Source organism: Pongo pygmaeus, chromosome 2 (genome assembly GCF_028885625.2).
Source record: "Pongo pygmaeus isolate AG05252 chromosome 2, NHGRI_mPonPyg2-v2.0_pri, whole genome shotgun sequence".
Classification (NCBI taxonomy): domain Eukaryota; kingdom Metazoa; phylum Chordata; class Mammalia; order Primates; family Hominidae; genus Pongo; species Pongo pygmaeus.
In genome coordinates this window covers 108,390,854-108,399,579 of record NC_085930.1, presented here as the reverse complement: position 1 = coordinate 108,399,579, position 8,726 = coordinate 108,390,854, and the positions used below count along the sequence as shown (strand labels likewise).

At 42.9% G+C, this 8,726-nt stretch overlaps 1 non-coding gene across 1 annotated transcript; it reads right to left on the bottom strand.

Annotated features, from left to right (window-relative positions):
- Nucleotides 1-5,086: 5,086 nt before the first annotated feature.
- Nucleotides 5,087-5,298, bottom strand: LOC129034491 (small nucleolar RNA U3). The gene has a single exon (XR_008501953.1). It is a non-coding gene; the product is annotated as a small nucleolar RNA U3 (small nucleolar RNA).
- Between the last annotated feature and the right edge of the window lie 3,428 nt (nucleotides 5,299-8,726).

The window sequence follows — 8,726 nt, the reverse complement described above, 5'->3', positions numbered from 1 at the left end:
CTCTGTCCCAGAGTGACAGTTTTACTTTCCTGAAATTAATCATAGGATATTCCATCATTGAACTGAAAGTTTGCATCTCATTCTTGCTCTGGCCAGTTAATAAAACAAAGCCAATAATAATCCCTGGCTTATAGCACAGACAGAGCTTTCATGTCCCCACTGAAACCAAGCACGAGTCCCACATTTGGACAGAAGCCGAGGTCCTGGTCTCCCAGATTTCAAATCTCTGTCATCTCACTACCTCTGCCATCTTTGCTGAAATGCCTGTCTCATACCTTTTCTCAGCCTAAGCATCATATATTCCAATTTCCAATTTTTCTAACCCCTGCAGAATTGGCCCATCTTTGCTTTGTACGTCACTGTAGCGTCTTCATGTATTTATCTCATCCCAGGATGTAGTATTGCATGGTGATATTTCTCAGCTGTCATATAAGGATGCTTTCCTCTATAGAACAGTGGCTTAAATAATTAGGGAATTTGTCTCTTCACTTAATGAGAAGTCCAGAGGTTAGCACTTCCAGGGCTAGTTCACCTGCCCCATCCTGTATCAAGGGCCCTGGCCCTTTCCTTCCTTGTGTATTCCTTGCCATGCTTTGTATATTGGCCACGTTTCCACTCATCACCTAAAGGTGGCTGCCATTGCCCCAAGCATCATGTCATCACACCATGAGGTCCAGAGCAAGAAAAGAAAGGAGGAAAAATCCTCTTTTTTCTCTTTTATTTTTCAGAGAAGATAATCTTTCTTCAAAGCTACCCAATAATTTACCTAAGGTCACAGAACCGGTAAAATAGTGGAGCCAGGATTTAAATGTGGACAGTCTGACTCTAGACTGTCCCATAGAAATATAGTGCAAGCCATATGTGGAATTTTAATTTTTTAGGAATCATGTTTAAAAAGTAAAAAGAAGCAGGTGAAATTAATATATTTGATTTAACTGAATATATCCATAAGATTATTTGAACATGTGATCAATATTCAAGTTATTAATGAGATATTTTACATTTTTTCATACTAAATCTTTGAAATCTGCCTCCTGGGTTCAAGCAATTCTCCTGCCTCAGCCTCCTGAGTAGCTGGGACTATAGGCGTGCACCACCACGCCCAATTAATTTTTGTATTTTTTAGTAGAGACAGTGTTTCACCATGTTGGCCAGGATGGTCTTGATCTCTTGACCTTGTGATCTGCCTGCCTCAGCCTCCCAAAGTGCTGGGATTACAGGCATGAGCTACCGTGCCCGGCCAAGTAGTAGTTTTTTACATTTACATTTAAGCTAATTAAAATGAAAATTAAATAGTCAATTCCTCAGTCACACTAGCCACATTTTGAGTTCTCAGAAGCCACATTTGGCCAGTGGCTACTACTGCGTTGGACAGCATACTTCTACAACCTTGAAGTTTAAGCTCATTTTTAATCAAATTCCCTGTACCCAAGGACACAGTACTGTGTTAGCAAGTGACCACCTCTAATTAGATGGTGCACAAGATCTACCGCTGAAAGACTGGAGACCTGCCCTGTAGTTGTTTCCCTGTTTCCAGTTAGCTGTGTGACCTCAAGGGAGTCACTCTAATTCTCTGGGCCTCTATTTATTCATTTGTCAAAGTGGGGGTATCATCTCCTCCAGCTCTCAAATGCTGTATTATTTCTCTCTTCTAAAAGAGGAAGGAATGAGGGCATTGGTAAAGCCCTGGGCCTGAAGGTAGACACACAAGCTCTCTTCAATAAAATCTGTAAAGAGTGGAACATGTTGCCACTCTCTAGCACCTGCTGACGCGCTGCAGCAATCTGGAGGCGCTCGGTGCTCTCTCCTTTTATCCAGTACTAAGGATCCAGCTAATTCTGTCTCCGGAATGCCCAGAATAAAGACAAAGGGAAGCACTGTCCGAGCTCTGAATTCCAGGAAATATTGGTAGTTTTTTCCTTTTTATACAATGCATTTTAAACAAGGAAAGGCCTACACAGAGACAGAAACCCCCGTGTTACGTTTCTGCAATGGTTTTGTGCCCCTGGCTTCCTGGAGTGGGCTGTGTTCTTTCAGTATAAAAGAAAGGGCCTTTCTACTCTCCCGGACACCCATCTTGTTAGACTGTTTAGACGGTGTGATCGTGGCTTACAGTCAGAAAGGGGCTTTTGGCTTATTGGATAGCATAAAATCTCTATTCTATTTTAGCTGCAGAGCTGTGAAAGAATGACCAGGGGAGTCAAGTCAAAGTCAAAATACCTATGGAGGCCCAAGGACCAGCAATCCAGATAATAATTGGGTTTGGCCAGGGCTTGCCTGCCAAATGGAGGACCTCAGGTGTCAGTGGGGTTAAACTTTAGGGCTCTGTGGGAAGGTCCCAGTTCTCAAAAACAATTCCCTCACTCCTGTGACCTTTTACTATTAGAGGTTCATTTCTTTGGGGTCTATAAGTTAGGCAGAGTGGAAATAGCTTCTTTTACCCACAAATGAGAGGTTCTAGTCTTAGGCTTGAATTTGAGAAATGAGGATAATAAGAAATTGAATGGGAGAAGATGCTAGGAGGAGGCAGGAGGACCCAAAAGCACACCAAAGGAAGATGCTAAAGATTGTCAGCCACTTTATACTACGCTAATACCATACGGGAGCTTATAAGAACAGGAAATACACAAAAGGTTTGTTACCAGTTATGCTCTGCTTAAAGGAAAGACAGGCTAAAAGGAAGCAGAATGTGTGGTTTCGTTTCCTCATTTCTTCAGCCAGCATGGGAATTGGAAGGAAGGTGATTACTTATTTACTCATTCATCTCTTCACCCATTACTTGTGGTAGAGAGCTTTCAAAGATGGCCGTCAATTCCCGCCCTCCCATACATGCTGCCATTCCTCTCATCAAGAGCTGGGGCTTATTTTCCCCTCTACTTGACTCTGCACTGGCCGGTGACTTGCTTTGACCCCTAGAATGTGGCGGAAGGGATGCTACACGGGTTCCAGGCCCAGCCTTGGGGAGGTTGCACCATGCTGTAAAGAAGCTTGGGCTACACTATTGGATGCTGAGAGGCCAGTGGAGAAGGCAGAGGCCATGTGCAGGAGCCCGAGGGGCCAGACCTAGGAGCACAGCCTCTGGGGCCTCCCCTCAGCCAGCCACTGTCTAAATGCAGGTGAGTGAGTGACCCCTAGCCAACGCCATGTGAAATACAAAAACTGCCCGGCTTGTAACACTCCAAATTCATGACCCACAGAATCATAAAGAACGTAAATTGTGGTTTTAAGCCACTACATTGTGGGACGGTTTCTCATCCAGACATAAACAAATGAACATTTACTGTATGTTTTTGGCAGCTATATTTAAAGGGATTCCTTTTTATTCCAGTTTTCTAAACTAGATTTTTAATCATAAAAAATTGTTGACATTGGTTAAATGACTTTTTGCCTTTATTGAAATGATCATGTGATTACTTTTCTTCTTTAGTTCATTAATCTTTAATTTGTTCAGAATTTTTTTTTTTTTTTTTTTTTTTTTTTGAGTCAGAGTTTCACTCTTGTTGCCCGGGCTGGAGAGCAATGGCACGATCTCAGCTCACCGCAACATCCACCTCCCGGGTTCAAGAGATTCTCCTGCCTCAGCCTCCAAGTAGCTGGGATTACAGGCATGCACCACAATGCCCAGCTAATTTTGTATTTTTAGTAGAGACGGGGTTTCTCCATGCTGGTCAGGCGGGTCTCGAACTCCCGAACTCAGATGATCTGCCCGCCTCAGCCTCCCAAAGTGTAGAAATTACAGGCGTGAGCCACTGTGCCCGGCCTTGTTCTGCATTTTTTATAGTTTTTCAGTGGGAGTCCTTGCATATCTTTCATTAAATTTATTCCTAAATATTTAATGTTTTTGATACTTTTATAAATAGTATATATTTAAAATTTCTTCTAATTGTCTATAACAGTATAGTTGAATAAAAGTGATTTTTGTATATGATTTTGTATTCTGTGACTGCTAAATTCAGCTACTAGTTTTAGTCATTTTAAAAAAATCCTTAAGATTTTCTGTACACACAATTATATTGTCTACAAATAGAGATGGTTTTACTTCTTTCTGTCCAATATTTTTAGGTTTTATTTATTTTTCTTACTTTGTTGAGCTTGCTATGACCTCTAGGGAAATGGTGAATAAAAGTGGTAAGAGCAGACATCTCTGCCTTGTTCCTGCTCTTAGGGGAAAGCATTCATTCTTTCATCATTACATAAAATGTTAGCTTTAAGTGTTTCATAGGTGCTCTTTATAAGGTTAAGAAAGTTGCCTTCTAGTCATAATTTACCAGAAGTTTTTATTATGAATGAGTGTTGAATTTGTCAAATACTTTTTCTTCATTCATGATATGATCGTGTTTCCTCCTTTCCTCTGTGAATGGGATGCATTACTATGTAGTTGGCCACCCCCAAGATGGTCTCCTGTAATCCCCTCCTCCTGGTATTTATGCCTCTGTGTGATTCCCTTTCCTTGAGAATGACCTGAACTTACTGACCCATTTATAACAAATACCATGTGGCTGGGATGGTGGCATGTCACTCGAGATTTAAGTTATAAAAAGACTGTGGCTTCCATTTTGTGTGATTTCCTTTACTCATTTGCTCTGAGGAGAGTCAGCTGCCATGTCGTGAGCTGCACTGTGGAGAGGTCCACATGGCGTGGAATTGAGGGAGGCCTTTGGGAAGTAACCAGAGAAGAACTGAGGGCTTCAGTCCAACAGCCACAAGGAACTGGATCTTGCCAACAGCAAGATGCAGTGATCTTGGAAGCAGACCTTCCCACAGTGAAGTCTTCAGACGAGACCACCACCCCAGCTTACACTTGGCAGCCTCATGACAGACCCTGTGCTGGAGAACCCAGTTAAATATCACTTGGATTTCTTGCCCACAGAAACAGTGAGATAATAAATGTTTATTGCTTTAGGATGCTAAATTTTGAAGATGATTTCTTTATATGGCAATAGATAACTAATAAGTACATTGGTTACCTTTTTCATGTGAAATAAATCTTGCACTTGGCCATAATATGTTATCCTTTTACACATTGTTAGATTTGATTTACCAATTTAAAAAAAAAATCTTTTCTTTTTTTTTAAATAAAATGGGAACCACTCAAACTGTGTCCTCTCCCTCTTACTTTCCCAGAGGAAGAAAACGATCATCAATGGCAAATGACAGTTGCAGTGAAACAACACGAAGAGCAGGCTTCACGGTCAAGAGAGAATGCTGCGCCTCCTCCTCGTGGTTTCCAGTGTTCTACCCATCTAAAGAAACTTCTCTAGTAACAAACTATGGAATGATCCCTGAAAGTATACAATTTTGTGGTGGTGGGCGGGGGGACGGAGTTTTGCTCTTGTTGCCCAGGCTGGAGAGAAGTGGCACTATCTTGGCTCACTGCAACCTCCGCCTCCTGGGTTCAAGTGATTCTCCTGCCTCATCCTCCGGAGTAGCTGGGATTACAGGCACCTGCCACCACGCCCGGCTAATTTTTTGTATTTCTAGTAGAGAGGGGGGTTTCACCATGTTGGCCAGGCTGGTATTGAACCTCTGACCTCAGGTGATCCACCCACCTTGGCCTCCCGAAGTGCTGGGATTACAGGTGTGAGCCACTGCACCCAGCTGATATACCAATTTTTTTAAAAGGATTTTGTGTCTAGGTTCATGATAGCTATCAGTCTGCATTTTTTTTTTTAATGTCTCTGTCAGGTTTTGATGTTGGGGATATACTAGCCTCATAAAATGAAATCCCTTCTCCTCTATTTTTTGAAAGAGTTTATGTAAGATTCACATTATTGCTTCCCTACTTTTTTTTTTTTTTTTTTTTTTTGAGACAGGGTCTTGCTCTGTCACCCAGATTGGAGTGCAGTGGCATGTTCGTGGCTCACTGCAGCCTCAGCCTCCTGGGCTTAAGCAGTCCTCCAGCCTCAACCTTTCAAGTATCTAGAACTGCAGACACATACCACTACACCCTGCTAATTAAAAAAACAATTTTTTTTTTTGTAAAGACAAGGTCTTGTTATGTTTAGCCCAGGCTGGTCTCACAATCCTGGCCTCAAGTGATCCTCCTGCCTCAGCCTTCCAAACTACTGGGATTATAGGCATGAATCACCATGCTGGCCCTCTTTAAATTTTGGTAGAATTCACCAGTGAGCCTGGAGTTTTCTTTGTGGTAGCTTTTTAAAAATTCATAAATTCAATCCTTTTATAGATACAAGGCTATTTAGATTTCGGTTTTTTCTTAGGTCACTTTTTTTCCTTCTCTAGCTTTAAAGACCAAATGAAAAAATATATATGGGCTGATTATCTATTGTAAGGCCATCATGGCATAACAGGAGTGCCCAAAGCTGCTGAGCATACTAGGACTGTGCACCTCAAAAGGAGTGTGTTATGTAGAAATGCATTTGCAGAAAAAAGTTCAAGGAACCAAGATGATGGGGAAAGACAGCATAGATGAGAGAGTGGTGTTAGAGCAGAAGGATGAAACAGATTTAGGAGCTTTAGGGTGCTTGAGAATAGAGAACAGCAAACTTTAATGAGTTGTTATGGCCTAAGTTGGACTCTCTTAAATTTTTGAAAGAAACATGAATTAAGATTAAAATTCTTGTCTGCACTATGCTTCTTTAAGAATGATATCCCTTCAGTGAGGCCGGGCCCGGTGGCTCACGCCTGTAATCCCAGCACTTTGGGAGGCCGAGGTGGGCGGATCACAGGGTCAGGAGTTCGAGACCAGCCTGACCAACATGATGAAACCCTGTCTCTACTAAAAGTACAAAAATTAGCCGGGTGTGGTGATGCGTGCCTGTAATCCTAGCTACTCAGGAGGCTGAGGCAGGAGAATCGCTTGAACCAGGGAGGCGGAGGTTGCAATGAGCCGAGATCGCGCTGCTGAACTCCAGCCTGGGCGACAGAGTGAGACTCCATCTCAAAAAAAAAAAAGAAAGAATGATATCCCTTTGGGATACCACTATGAATGCCAGGCACACAGGGGAGGAAGGATGGCACAGTTTTGTAAACACTGCCATTCCATTGCTCTATTTAAATCCACCTGAACTTCAATAAAATAACTTATGTACCTTGTTCCTATTGCTGTGTAACAAATTACCCCAAGACATAATGGAACACAACAAGCATTCCTTATTAGGCTCATGGATTCGTTAGGTCGGGAATTTGAACAGGACACAGTGAGCACAAGCAACCTCAGCTCCACACTGTCTTAGAGGCTCAGCTGGAAGACTCAAAGGCTGGGGGTGACCTGACCCTGGAAGCTGACATCTGAAAGCCTGTTAACTCGTGAGTGTGGTGGTTGATGCTATTGGCTGAGACCTTAGCTGGAGCTATTGGCCAGAACACCTACACGTGGCCTCTCATATGGCCTGAGCTTCTTCATAATATCTTGGCTGGGACCAAGCGTCCCATGAAAGAAGTCCAGGTGGAGGCCTTTTCTAACCCAGCCTCAGCAGTCAGAAAGTGTCACTTTCAGCCCCGTCTCTTCATCAAGGCCAACTGAAAGCTCATCCCAAGTTTAAGGTGAGAGGAAAGAAAGAGACTCTACACTTGATGGGGGAGTGGCAAGGTTCTGGAAGAGCATATGGGCCTGAAAATATTGCTGCAGCCATTTTTGGAAAATATAGTCTGCCACATACCTCCATGGTTGTCCCCCACAATGTCTGCTCTTGGAAATACTAGTGAAGCAACTGTCTCTCCCTATTCACCTTGTGAGATGCTGACAGAGGTAGATTGGAGGGGCAAAGTTCTCCTTATACCCTGCAGATTGACCTTGAATTGTCACAGCAGTGGAGGGACCCATGTGCCTTAACACGTGCCATGGGAGGGCATGAATGAGGGACCAGCTATTAGGGATGATACTTAAATAGAATCCTATGTTGCCTCTGAGATAATCAGAAGGCTTAGAAAGCTTCCATCCCTGCTTTGGTACTCCATGGACTTTTGGTGCCCTATCTCTTCTACTTCTGTACACTGTCCATGACTCTTTTTGTTATTGACCTTAGAACTCTGAGTTTTGTTTTGTTTTTTTTTTCCTTTTAGTTCCTGCAAGCAGAATGTGAGGTTTTTTGTTTGTTTGTTTGTTTGTTTGTTTCTCTCACCCAGGGTATACCTACAGCAGGCACTTGGTAAATGCTTTGGGATGATAATCAAGAGGAGGGAAGGGGCGGGCAGTTTTTCAGAGAGGAAGTGTAAGAAACTCTGCAGAAGCAGGAGATGCATTGCATCAGGAATCTCAAGCAAGAAGGGCTGTGGGGATTGGGTTCTCCTCCAGCGGTGACCTTGGTTGCTGCACTCGGTGAGGGGCAGCCCTATTAGACTTAGAACCAAAGTTCATTTCTACAAGCTGATGTTATTAATGTTAAAACATCCTCAGGAACACAGAAAGCCCTCAAAACAGGATTGTGGAAGTTTTTCATTCCACAGCTAGCTCACTGGGGACATTAAATTAAGAGTCAAAAAGCAAAAATGAGTGAGCCATCCTGTCTTAACAGCTAGAATGTTCTGGGCAAATTGTCTTCTTACCTGCAAGTCAGAGGAGCTTTAACTAAGAGAGGAGGTTTTTATGTGTTACTGCATGGCTCTGGAAAATTGGAGAGAAGTTCCAAGTTTTTCCATGTTCTTGGCTTCTGTAATAGACCCTTCAGGGCTATTGGCACAGCCTAGGAACTCTGCTTTTCTGAGAACTCCCTTCTCTTCACGTCCACAGGGGTGGCAGCCATGTTTGTGTTGGGAGTGAGGTA